Raw genomic sequence first — 11,022 nt, 5'->3', positions numbered from 1 at the left:
TTTTGGCTTTTAATATGTGTGTGTGTGTGTAGGTTAAGCCTTTTTGTTTCAGCATTCACCACGCCGATGAGTTTTTAAGGGAGATTGTTGGGTACACATGTATGATTCACACATAAGGGGGAGATTGTTGGATTCACATGTATAATTAATGTCCTATATAACATAATTAGCCCAAATTCATTTGCTAAAGCATTTAATTAGGTTAAATGACGACTCTACTTGCTATATTGGCTACTCAATTAGAGTCTCCGAAACATCCCAACGACTTTACCACAAAAGTTTAACAAGAACTATTAATTTTAACCGCCCCCATAAACAAACATCTCAACTACTGTGACTAAAGAGTAAAGACAGACTTATAGTCACATTAAATTTTATATTAAATGAGTACCTAACTGCTTCAATAATCCTAACTACTAATTCAGTCAAGCTATGGTACACATTTATTCACAATGGGGCCAATCACGTGGCACTTACGTGCAACTGAATGCATCTCATGTGTGCATCTCTTATGAATGTCACAGGCAATTCCTCTTATTGTCATTGGACATACTCGGGTCCTGTTTCTATCTTTCTGTGTAATAAGAAAGTTGACATGGCAATGGTCCTTACTATTAATGAACATATTAAGTGAAAGTCTTCGTTTCACATAGCACGAGAATAATGCTAGTCTTACAAAGTATTATTCTTAAACCTTCCATAAATTTTGATTTTCATTGTTGATTTTGGAAATCCATTGTGAATTACAAGCTGGAAAAAGTAGAAGATGTTTGTAAATTTATGATAATGACATCATTGCAAGCATGACCTGTTTTTTTGCTTGTTCTGTTTGAGAGAGTGAGATCAGATCACACTATAAATGAGGGTGCAAGATTTTAAGAATTGCTATCAACAGTGTACAAGATTTTTTCTTTTGTGAATGAGAATCAAATATTCGAATTCGTAACCTTCTAGCTGATTGTGCTGCCCCACGGAGTTCAGTCTATAAGCATTTTCTTTCAAATAAAATTTGCAGGTTCTTTACTCCATCCTTCTACTTTATTTTTTGGATTTTCAAGATATAATTCGTCAAAACTTCATCAATATTAGTAATTTAATTGAGTTCATATTACGTAATTAATTAGAAAATATATATGCCTTGCAAGGTAGGTTTCTAAATGTTTTTATACTCAACTAATAATTTCCTTTAACAAGTATTAGGATACGCATGATGAAAATCTATTTCATTATTTTTTCAATGGAAAAAGTAAATGTGTATGTCAGTTAGTTAATTAACTTCAATTGGTTGAATATATTATTGTCCTTAAGAGAAGAAGGTTACTTTTTATTGTGTAGCCTTGAAATTCTATACTCATTTGATATACTAGTAAAAAGAAAGGTAGAAAACACAAGACATTAATTAAAATATGAGGTGGAAGGTTAAATGAAAAAAAAAAAAAAAAAACTCATAGAATGAGTCATATGATATAACCTCATTTTATCACAGATGAGATTTCTGCTTATATAATTATATATATAAATGATTGCATATTCTAGTGCTAATTATTGTTGTTAGCTTTTCCGTAACTAGGAAAAAGGAAGCTGGCGATTGAAAAAAATGCTAAAGCCTGAGGAGTTGATCATTGACATTACACAAATTAAGGAGTCTGCTGAGTGGCACCCGAGTGTTGCATCTACAAGGTCCCCAAGAGACTTCGTGATGTAAAGAAAGAAGCCTACACTGCAAAGCTAATTTCAATAGGCCCTGTTCATCGCGACAATGATGAACTAAAGGACATGCAAACGCTAAAACTGAGATATTTCAAGGAGTTCTTTTCTCGGACTTGCAAAGGCCAGAAGGAATTTGCAAGTATTGTTGAAAAAAATGAAGATATGATCCGCAATTGCTATGCAGCTGATATCTCACTACCTGAAGGGGAAGATATCAAGAAAATGTTTCTACTGGATTCTATCTTTATCATTGAGCTCTTCTCGAGGACTTTTTCAACTAGAAAAGATGAAAGTCGGTTCCGAATCGTTCACAATGATTATATATTAAGTAAACCATGGCTAAATGATGGCATAAGGCAAGACTTGATATTACTTGAGAATCAGGTTCCATTTTTTCTTCTTAACGACTTATATGACCAAAGCTTGTGTACCGGCATTCATAAATCATTTCTTACGCTTGCCTGTAATTACTTTTTTCTCAGCGACAAGGAATTATCCATTGAGAATGAAGTAAAAAATTTCACTGATTTGCACAGATATTTCTACCATCCACCAAACCATGAAACTGGAGATCCCCTTGATCATCTATATAGTGCAACAAAGTTGGACATGGCAGGATTAATATTCCAGAAGTGGGAATCTCAGAATCTTGAGGAAAAATCATTAGAAGAAAAAAGATGTTTACTAGACATTAAAATCCATAAGTGGGAGCACATGGAAATTTGTCCATGCATCAATTGCTCATGGCTCATGCTATGGTTACCATGCTTGGAAAAATTTTCGTGCTTGGAGCGTATGCAAACTCGCTTGGTAGTCCCACAGTTTGTGGTAGATGACGGAACTGAAGACCTTTTCCGAAACCTCATGGCCTTGGAGCAGTGTCATTATCCATCTGAAGCTTACATACGCAATTATATCTTGTTATTGGATTTTCTTATCAATAGTAAAGAAGACGTGGAGTTACCTGTTGACGAAAGGATTTTTGTTAACTCATTAGGCAGCAATGAAGCAGTTGCCAATATGGTTAACAAACTTGGCCATGAAATTGTGGAAACAAATTCCTATTACCATGCTGCCGCAAAAGTTCTTAATGGTCACTATAAAAACTGTTGGAACCATAACATGGCATCCTTGAAGACAGTATATTTCCGTAATATTTGGAGAGGCACAGCAACTGTTGTTGGGGTCATAGTCCTGCTTATAACTTTCTTAAATTTCCTTAGGCCTTTTGTCTTGAAGAATATTTAAGTTTTTTCATTGTGATATTATCATGTTCAAGGCATTGCTAGTAGTTGTTTTCGAAATTGTCAATTTGTTTAGTTTGTGATACTATTTCCTTTCTAAAAAGTTCTAATTTTCACTTCACATTCTGGATGTTTCAAACATCGTTTCAACACCAATCTAGTCCTTTATGCTAAAGTAAAGTTGTATCCTCTATGTTCCCAGATACAAGAGTTATACCCCCGTTTCACTTTAACACCAGATTGTTTTATATCATTAACTGCATTCTTTCTAGTGTTGGTAAGGGTGTAGAGATTTGCTTACAGTTTAAATTTTGACCAATTTGACATTTTCCTTGCAATCATTACTACAATCCCTAGCCAACAAAGAATTTTCGGGAGTTGCGTATGTTGCGAGTGCTACTTCTTTTCTAAAGCAAAGAAGAGCCACATTGATTTTGACGATGGATCCGTGATTTGAGCAGTTGATTAGATAACCTATATGAAAGAAGAGAACTCGAGACAAGATTTGATAGGCAAAGAATATATTGATCCCTTATGACAAATTAACCAATTAATTTAGCCAAGTGAATAAATTAGATTCAATTATATGCAAAAAGCGTGGTAGTACAAACAAATCACCAACAAAGTTAAATGCAATGGAAAATAAATTTAATATAGGTGATTTGTTTACGAATGAGGAAAACCACCAAGACAAAACTCTACCGGATGAATTTAAGGTCACCACTCCCGAGAATCCACTATTATCTCAACAAGCGATTACAAGTAAAGGAATCCTAATACCTTATACCAGCCTACCGTTGAACCCTTACCCTAATACACAATTGGATTTGTTTTGTAGTGACAATCTCTTTTTCTCAATACATGGCTTCCAGTATGTGACTAACCAATTAATGCATAGATCTAAGTATGTGACTAACCACCAACTTGAGAAGGATGTTGGTTGCAAAGTTCTTCAGTTCATCAACACGATGAAGATCACGAAACTCCTTGGTTACAAAACCCTACGGCGTACAAACGCAGCAGCTTCTTCAAGAGAAAGATGAACTAGGGCATATGTCTTCGGTTACAATATGCTTGCGAAAAACCTTTGTATCAAGTTGTACTTACTTGCATCTACTATGACTGTCCTTAAAATAATCCTTATATATATTTAGGGTTGTGAGAAAAAACAGCATAAACAAATATACACGGATTTGTGTGAAATCAAATTTGAAAAACTAATTTTCCTAAATCTCGATAGATAGGTTATCTATCGAGCAGCTGTCGAGCATCGGACTAAAAATCCCTTTTAAACCTTGATAGATGCTATCTGTCGAGCTAGCTATCGAGTTTTAAAATCCAGCACTTCTTTACTTGATTCTGGGATAGATTTGCATGGCTTTAACACTTCGACTTGAACTCTTGTTTCTTGAAATATTAAACACATCCTAAATCTACCAAATTACAAGTAAAGTGCGTTTTGTCAAAGGAATAACCAATTTTAGATGACATATGTTTCTAACACGATTCACATATGTCCTAACAATCTCCGTCTTTGGCAATCCGTGACAAAACCACAACATACAAATAAACATATGAGAGAAGTCATAAATTACTTAACTCATACCCACTTGTTGAATACAATAAAATCTAATCCTAACACAAACTCTTAAAAAACTTTGCAAGAAGAGAGTTCATGGTATGAAAGACTTTGACAACCTGTATTTCTGAAACACTTTTAAACAAAACTCATCACGGCATCTTAGTGTGAAACAGGAAAAAAAAAAAAAAAAGAAGAAGAAGAAGAAGAAGAAAAAGATTGCATACAATAAATAAGAAGCATGTGAATAAAGAGAGAAAAGAAACAACAGATAAAAAGATAAGTGAAAGAATGTAATAATAACCTCAATATATATAACAAAATGAGTACAAGGTTTGCTATCACAAAGTAAGAACAATGTATCTAAAAAGAAAAGAAAAGATACAAAAAGTCCTCACTACATCCTTCATAAACATAAACATAAACAAAAACACTCCCTCTAACAAAAATAATCTCCTATACTAACTCTCCCCCTAAGTACATGACTACTCTCATACCTAAAACTACTCCCTCTTTTTGTCACGAATGACAAATGGTAAGTCACTGAGAAGTAGTCATCTCCTTGTCACTGGAAAAGCTAGCATCATTATCCTTATTAGCATCATCACCGGAGCCATTATCACTCTCATCCTCTGAAGCCTGTGGAGATGGAGAAGAAGATGCAGTGAAACCACCCATGACAGCCTGTCGTCGTCGATACGACCAACACGGGTGTTCACCTGACACAACTTATCACTGAGAGTGTTAAGGCGAGCATCTATGCACACAAGCTCTACTATGATGGCCTCGAGAGCCACTCCACCCGCAGAAGAAGAAGGAGCGAAGGTGGATGGAGTGGAAGAAGCCGGAGGAGTCGCTATCTCGATTCATGGCCGCTTCGGTCGAAGCTGGGCCTCACTCTATCTAACAGTCGCTGCATCTATGGCATACATGACAGAGTAGTGTGTAGACTTAAGATAGGAGACAAACGCATGGCGGAGAATCCGCGTGATAGCCGAAGGAAAAATTAGCTTATCATAGGTCCCCGTATTCTTATAGACATCTATAAGGGAGAGCATGAAGTGAGAGGGAAAATTTATAGTGAGTCCCTTAAGAAGGGATAACAAAAAATCGAGCACGAGGCTCAGTAATGGAGTTATAACGAGACAAGGGATAAAGAACAAATGTCATTACCATGTTAAGGAACCTTAGACCTTTTGCAAAGCCCAAGTAAGGGGTGTTTTGACGGTCACCCTAAAATGAAGGTGTCTCACAGAAAAGAGACGAGAGTTCGTCTTTGGACATAGTGTTAAGATGATCACAACCAGGGTAGTCAGGATGCGCTACCCTTGGGACGTGTAGCACCTCGAATATAAGATCCAGAATGACTACAATGCGCGTACCTCAAACGCGAGTGATAAAATGAGCTACAAGGTAATCAAATCTGTGCATATTGGAGTAAAACTCTTGTATGATCACGGAGGGACAAGTGACCGGGATGCCACAAAGTGACTCCCAACCCCTACTGTAGATGACAGCGGGAAGGTCAGTATCGGAAAAATTCGATAAGACGACTTGGCATTACAAATGAATGCCTCATCGAGGAAAGTTCTCCAAGAAGTCCGTATGGGCCTTCTCATCACGGAACCGAATGTAAGAGGAGGTAGAATCAGAAGTAGATACCCCGGAATGAAGAGGGTTCCGGGACGGAGCAGACTTACGCTTAGGTGCCATAGAGTAACTAACTGTGAGAGAGAGAGAGAGAGAGAGAAGCATAAAAGTACAACACAGATCAATATCAATAAGATAGAGAAAAAAATGGTATGTATGCATGTAAAATGCATGAGCATGTGACATGCAATAATAAAAACATCATGGGCTTAATCCAATCCAATCCTATCAGTACACATGATTTCAACAAATAGAACACATATCTAAAATGCATGAAACATTGTTAAAATGCAAATGTGATGCAATGCATGACCATTGAAACAAAACCCAACCCAAAACTTTTGCAAAACCCTCATCAATTTTGAAAAACCCTAAAAATTTTCAAAAACTCCAAAAGTTAGGTCAGAAGGAATGAAATGCATGATAAAATGATAGAAAAGAGATCATACTAGAGAGAAAATGCAAGGATTAGGCCGAAGATTGAGTGGGGAAGATGAAGAGTGGGAATGAGAAGTGTTAAGGAAAGGGAGAGACGTTTTTCTATCGAGAGAGATCGAATAAAATGAGAGAAAAATATCACACTGAGATATATATAGAAAACACGAAGCTCGATGGATCGAAAGGTGTCAAGAGGTATCGAGCTTTAATTTTCGCTAGATAGAGCTGTCAAGGAGCTATCGAGAGATGTCCACAACAAAGTGACCTCGATGAATTGAGAAGCTATCAAGAATCTATCGAGCATACAGAAACTCTCTCGATGGATCAAGAAGCTGTCGAGAAGTTATCTGGACAAATTCTTAAAAACTTCGATGGATCGAAATTGTGATAACAACTGTTGAGAAAGGAAGATCAAAAGGTTCAATAGATAGCTTAACTGTCGAGAGGTATCGAGAAGCTGTCGAGATTGCTTAAAAACAGTTTTTTAAGAAGAGAAAAACACAGACATGAATGCAATCAAACATGCTACTCAACCAAAGATCCAAACAACATTTTAATCTCTCAAAATCATTTCTTAACAAGAAAAATGTCAAGCATTTAGATCCAAAACACACACACACACACTAAACAAGTTTAACCAATTTTATATTTCAAAAACAAGTTAAGACAATTTAATGAGCATACATTAACACATGTATTCCTTGTGATGGCCAAATCACATTGTACCTGCACATGTATCAAGCATAGCAAAGAATATTACGTATAGTGTGTGAAAAATATCGCAAGATTGCATAAGTGTTTACATGTTATGACTATTTGAGATATGAGAAAATCACTTTAACTCACACACAATCATAATTGCTTGATGGGGACTACCTTTGAGGTACATCCTATAATTCCCACATCTCTTAGAAGACACGCTTGCAATCATAGAAAAAACATTTTTTTTCCTTTTTTCTTTTATTTTTCTTTGCATATTTTATTTTGTTAAGCATATTATGCATGGGCATATAAGAGAGATGAGAAATACCTAATTATGTTAAGCCTATAACATTGCACTTTTGCTATGCCGAAGCATACAGATGTCATTTCATGATTGACAGGCAACACTAGTGAGATGGTTATTTATGCATTTCTTTTAGGATTTTCTTGTCCTTCCCATCAAAAAGAGTGATATGAGTGTTAAGTACAAGAGATTACTTAATCTTACTCATCACAAACACAAACACAAGCCACAAAACTCATTTGCTTAGTTGTGCATAGAGATGTTTATCTAAGCTACAAAAGATACAAAGTTTAGAGAACTTTGTTTCAATGGCTATCCAAGGTACCCAAGTACCAATTGTACACAAAACACACACTGTTTTTGTATTTTCTGATTTTTCAATTTTTTATTTTTTATTTTTATGAAAAACAAAATAAAGCAAAACTAAAAACAAACAAACAAACAAAAACATGTAAACAAAGCAAAGCATAAAACTAGACTGACTCAAAACAAGAAAGCAAAACACACAAGTAATGCATACTTAAAAACAAGAAAAGGAGAGAGAAAAAAAGTGACTAAATCACTTAGAGCCTTTTTTTCTTCCACACCTTGGAAGAACCTTTCTGTTTGACGAACCCTTGATCTGATGGTGAAGGAGAAGAATTGAAACCATTCAAGTTCGAAAGGAACATGAGGGCCTTGAGTAGATCTCTAAGAGGAGCAAAAGAGGATGGGAATTGATTTTGGTTTCCCGATGGGATCATACTATTGCTATGTTGAGTGGCTAACCACTTATAACAATTTGTTCGAGTATGTCCAGTTGCTCCATAGTGATGGCAAAGATGCTGCTTCTTTTGTTTAGACTTTTGAGTATTGCCCTTCTTAGCCCTAGGGTTTTTAGTCTTTTTCTTATCAAGCTTAGGGGATGCTCCTAAGATAGATTTACCATTTTCTATATTCTCACTAACTAAAACAGGTTTCATAATATTGTTCTCAGATTCAACATTATTAGCAGGTGAAACAAAAACAGTAGTACTAAAGGAAGTAATATTAGGAGAAGAGAAATCATACCCTAAACCGATTTGATCAGAAGTAGATTTCTAAATGCTGAGCATCTCGTCAAGTTTTGCACTTGAAGTCCTTTCCAGCTAAGCTCTGACTTGAAACAGCTCCACTTCAAGCTTCTTGAATTCTTAGCCAAGAAATTATTCTCAAATCTTAGTGCTCCAATGATCTGACTGGCTTCATCAAATTTCGTGGAGATTTCTTCTTGTTCAAGCTCCACATCACTGAGCTTCTTGGTGACCAACTTATACAACTTCTCATGCTTTTTCGAGACTTTGTATAATTTTGCATAGGCAGTGTGGATGTCATCTTGTTCATCCATATTTTCAAATTTAGATTCCACCAAGTCCTCTTCTTCATCCACATCTTCAACAATCCCCTTAGTAGGATTTACAGTGGCAGTGAAGGTATTTAGGATTCCATCATCCTCATTTTCCGAATCATCCTCAGGTTCGGTGTCGCTCAAGGTAGCAGCAAGTGCCTTGCTTTTCCTAATGGTCTTAAGATACGTAGGGCACTCTTGTTTCATGTGTCCAAAACCTTGACATCCGAAACACTTAAGACCTGAGGGAACAGTGTACTAACCACCATCCCTAGTATCCTTCTCCCCTTTGTCTTGGCTCTTGAACTGAGACAAACTGGACTACTTGCAGTCTTTGTCAAATTCTTTAGCATTGGCATTCTTCATAAACTTTTTGAACTGCCTTGTAATGTAGGATTTCATCTTAGAATCTTCATTGTCTGAAAACTCATCAGTGTCATTGCTCTTGGCCTTCATCGCCATGCTCTTTCCCTTACTCGATTTCCTAATCTTTGTCAAACCCAACTCATAGGTCTGTAGATTGCCAACCAGTTCTGTCAAAGGAATTTTGTTAATATCCTTTGATTCCTCAATTGCGGTGATCTTGGCACGAAATCTCTAAAGCAGAGATCTGAGCACCTTTCTAATAATCTTGGGTTCGAGAATGGTTTTTCCAAGATTAAAGGCTGAGTTCACTATGTCTTTGAGCTTAGCATAGAACTCATCGAACGACTCATCCTTCTCCATCTTGATCTTTTCAAAGCTTGTGGTAAGCCTCTAAAGTTTCAAATCCTTGACAGCCTTAGTTCCTTCATAAGTTGTATAGAGGATGGTCCATGCTTCCTTGGCAGTTTTAGTAGAGGATATCTTCTTAAACTCCTTATTTGTGATCGCACTGAATAAAACATTCAATGCCTTGTTGTTGAAGTTAGCCGCCTTGACCTTAGTATCATCCCAATTGGCTGGCGCATCCTTTGGCTTGGTCCAACCTGTAAATTTGTGATTTACAACTATATTTTATGTAGGCTTTATTCCATGACAAAAAGTGTTGTTATTGCTTTAATTTTGTTCCTTGTATTTTGTGGGATTTTATTGTATTGAGTTTAATATTAAGTTGGTGAAGAATCGAGTATGAATTGAAGAACAAGTGGATTTCACGAGAAGCTCGCGAGAAGTTAACCCGCGAAAGAGCGACGTGAGAAGCACATGTTGGAAGCTAAAGAGTCATGCCAACCTGGAGGATTTTGCGAGTGTCTTGTGGGTAAGGCCTTTTCGCGAGATACCCGCGAAACTCTTTGCTTGAAGGATTTTTAAGTGTGACTTTCTTATCCTTCACCCATACTATATATACCCTCATTATCCACAAAATTAAATGAGGTTATTCAGAGAGAAAAACCCTAGATAAGTTTTCAACAACACACACCTATCTTTTAGAGAGAGAGCTACTCATCCTTAGTGAGAAATCATTCTAGCCTCTTCACCTTTCCTCTCCTATTATCATACCTCGAAAGGAGATTTGTACCTAAACACAACCCACACCTTTTCAGTAGAGAGTATTTTGGAGTTTGGGAAGCTTTGGGGATTTGCCAAAAGAAGCCGGTGAGGCTTGGCGAATGCAATCGGGCGTATTGCAGGATCCTAAAAGCTAGAGAAGACACGACTCTAAGAAGTCTATTGGTAGCAGAAGGTTGGAGGGTTCAAGTACATTGGGTAGACTAGACTTGGAGGGTCTTTTCTTATTCGTATTCTCCAACTTTATTCTCTAGTGGATTAATTTACCACTTGGAGGGCAGCGGAGAGGTTTTTCGCTGAGTTTTTCAATTTTCTCTTTGATAACACGTCTTGGTGTTATTTTGTGGTTGCATCTCTCTTCTCTTACTCTTGTGCTTTACTTTTATTGTTTGTTATTCATGTTTATTAGCTAGAGTAGTTATCGGTTTATTGCACTTCATTTGCCCTTGTTCCGCACTTAGATAAGTTAGAGTAAAAGCAATCTAGCCGTAATTTTTAATTGGGGGTCTAAAGACTCTAAACAAGCTCTTGTGTTTTC

General features: G+C 36.6%; 1 pseudogene; it reads left to right on the top strand.

The window, feature by feature from the left end:
• Positions 1–515: 515 nt before the first annotated feature.
• On the top strand, positions 516–3,075 carry LOC126722287 (UPF0481 protein At3g47200-like; annotated as a pseudogene).
• Positions 3,076–11,022: the final 7,947 nt, after the last annotated feature.

The sequence above is a fragment of the Quercus robur genome, chromosome 4 (assembly GCF_932294415.1).
Source record: "Quercus robur chromosome 4, dhQueRobu3.1, whole genome shotgun sequence".
NCBI lineage: Eukaryota > Viridiplantae > Streptophyta > Magnoliopsida > Fagales > Fagaceae > Quercus > Quercus robur.
Note: the sequence above shows the minus strand (reverse complement) of the source record. Positions and strands in the feature narration are given on the sequence as shown.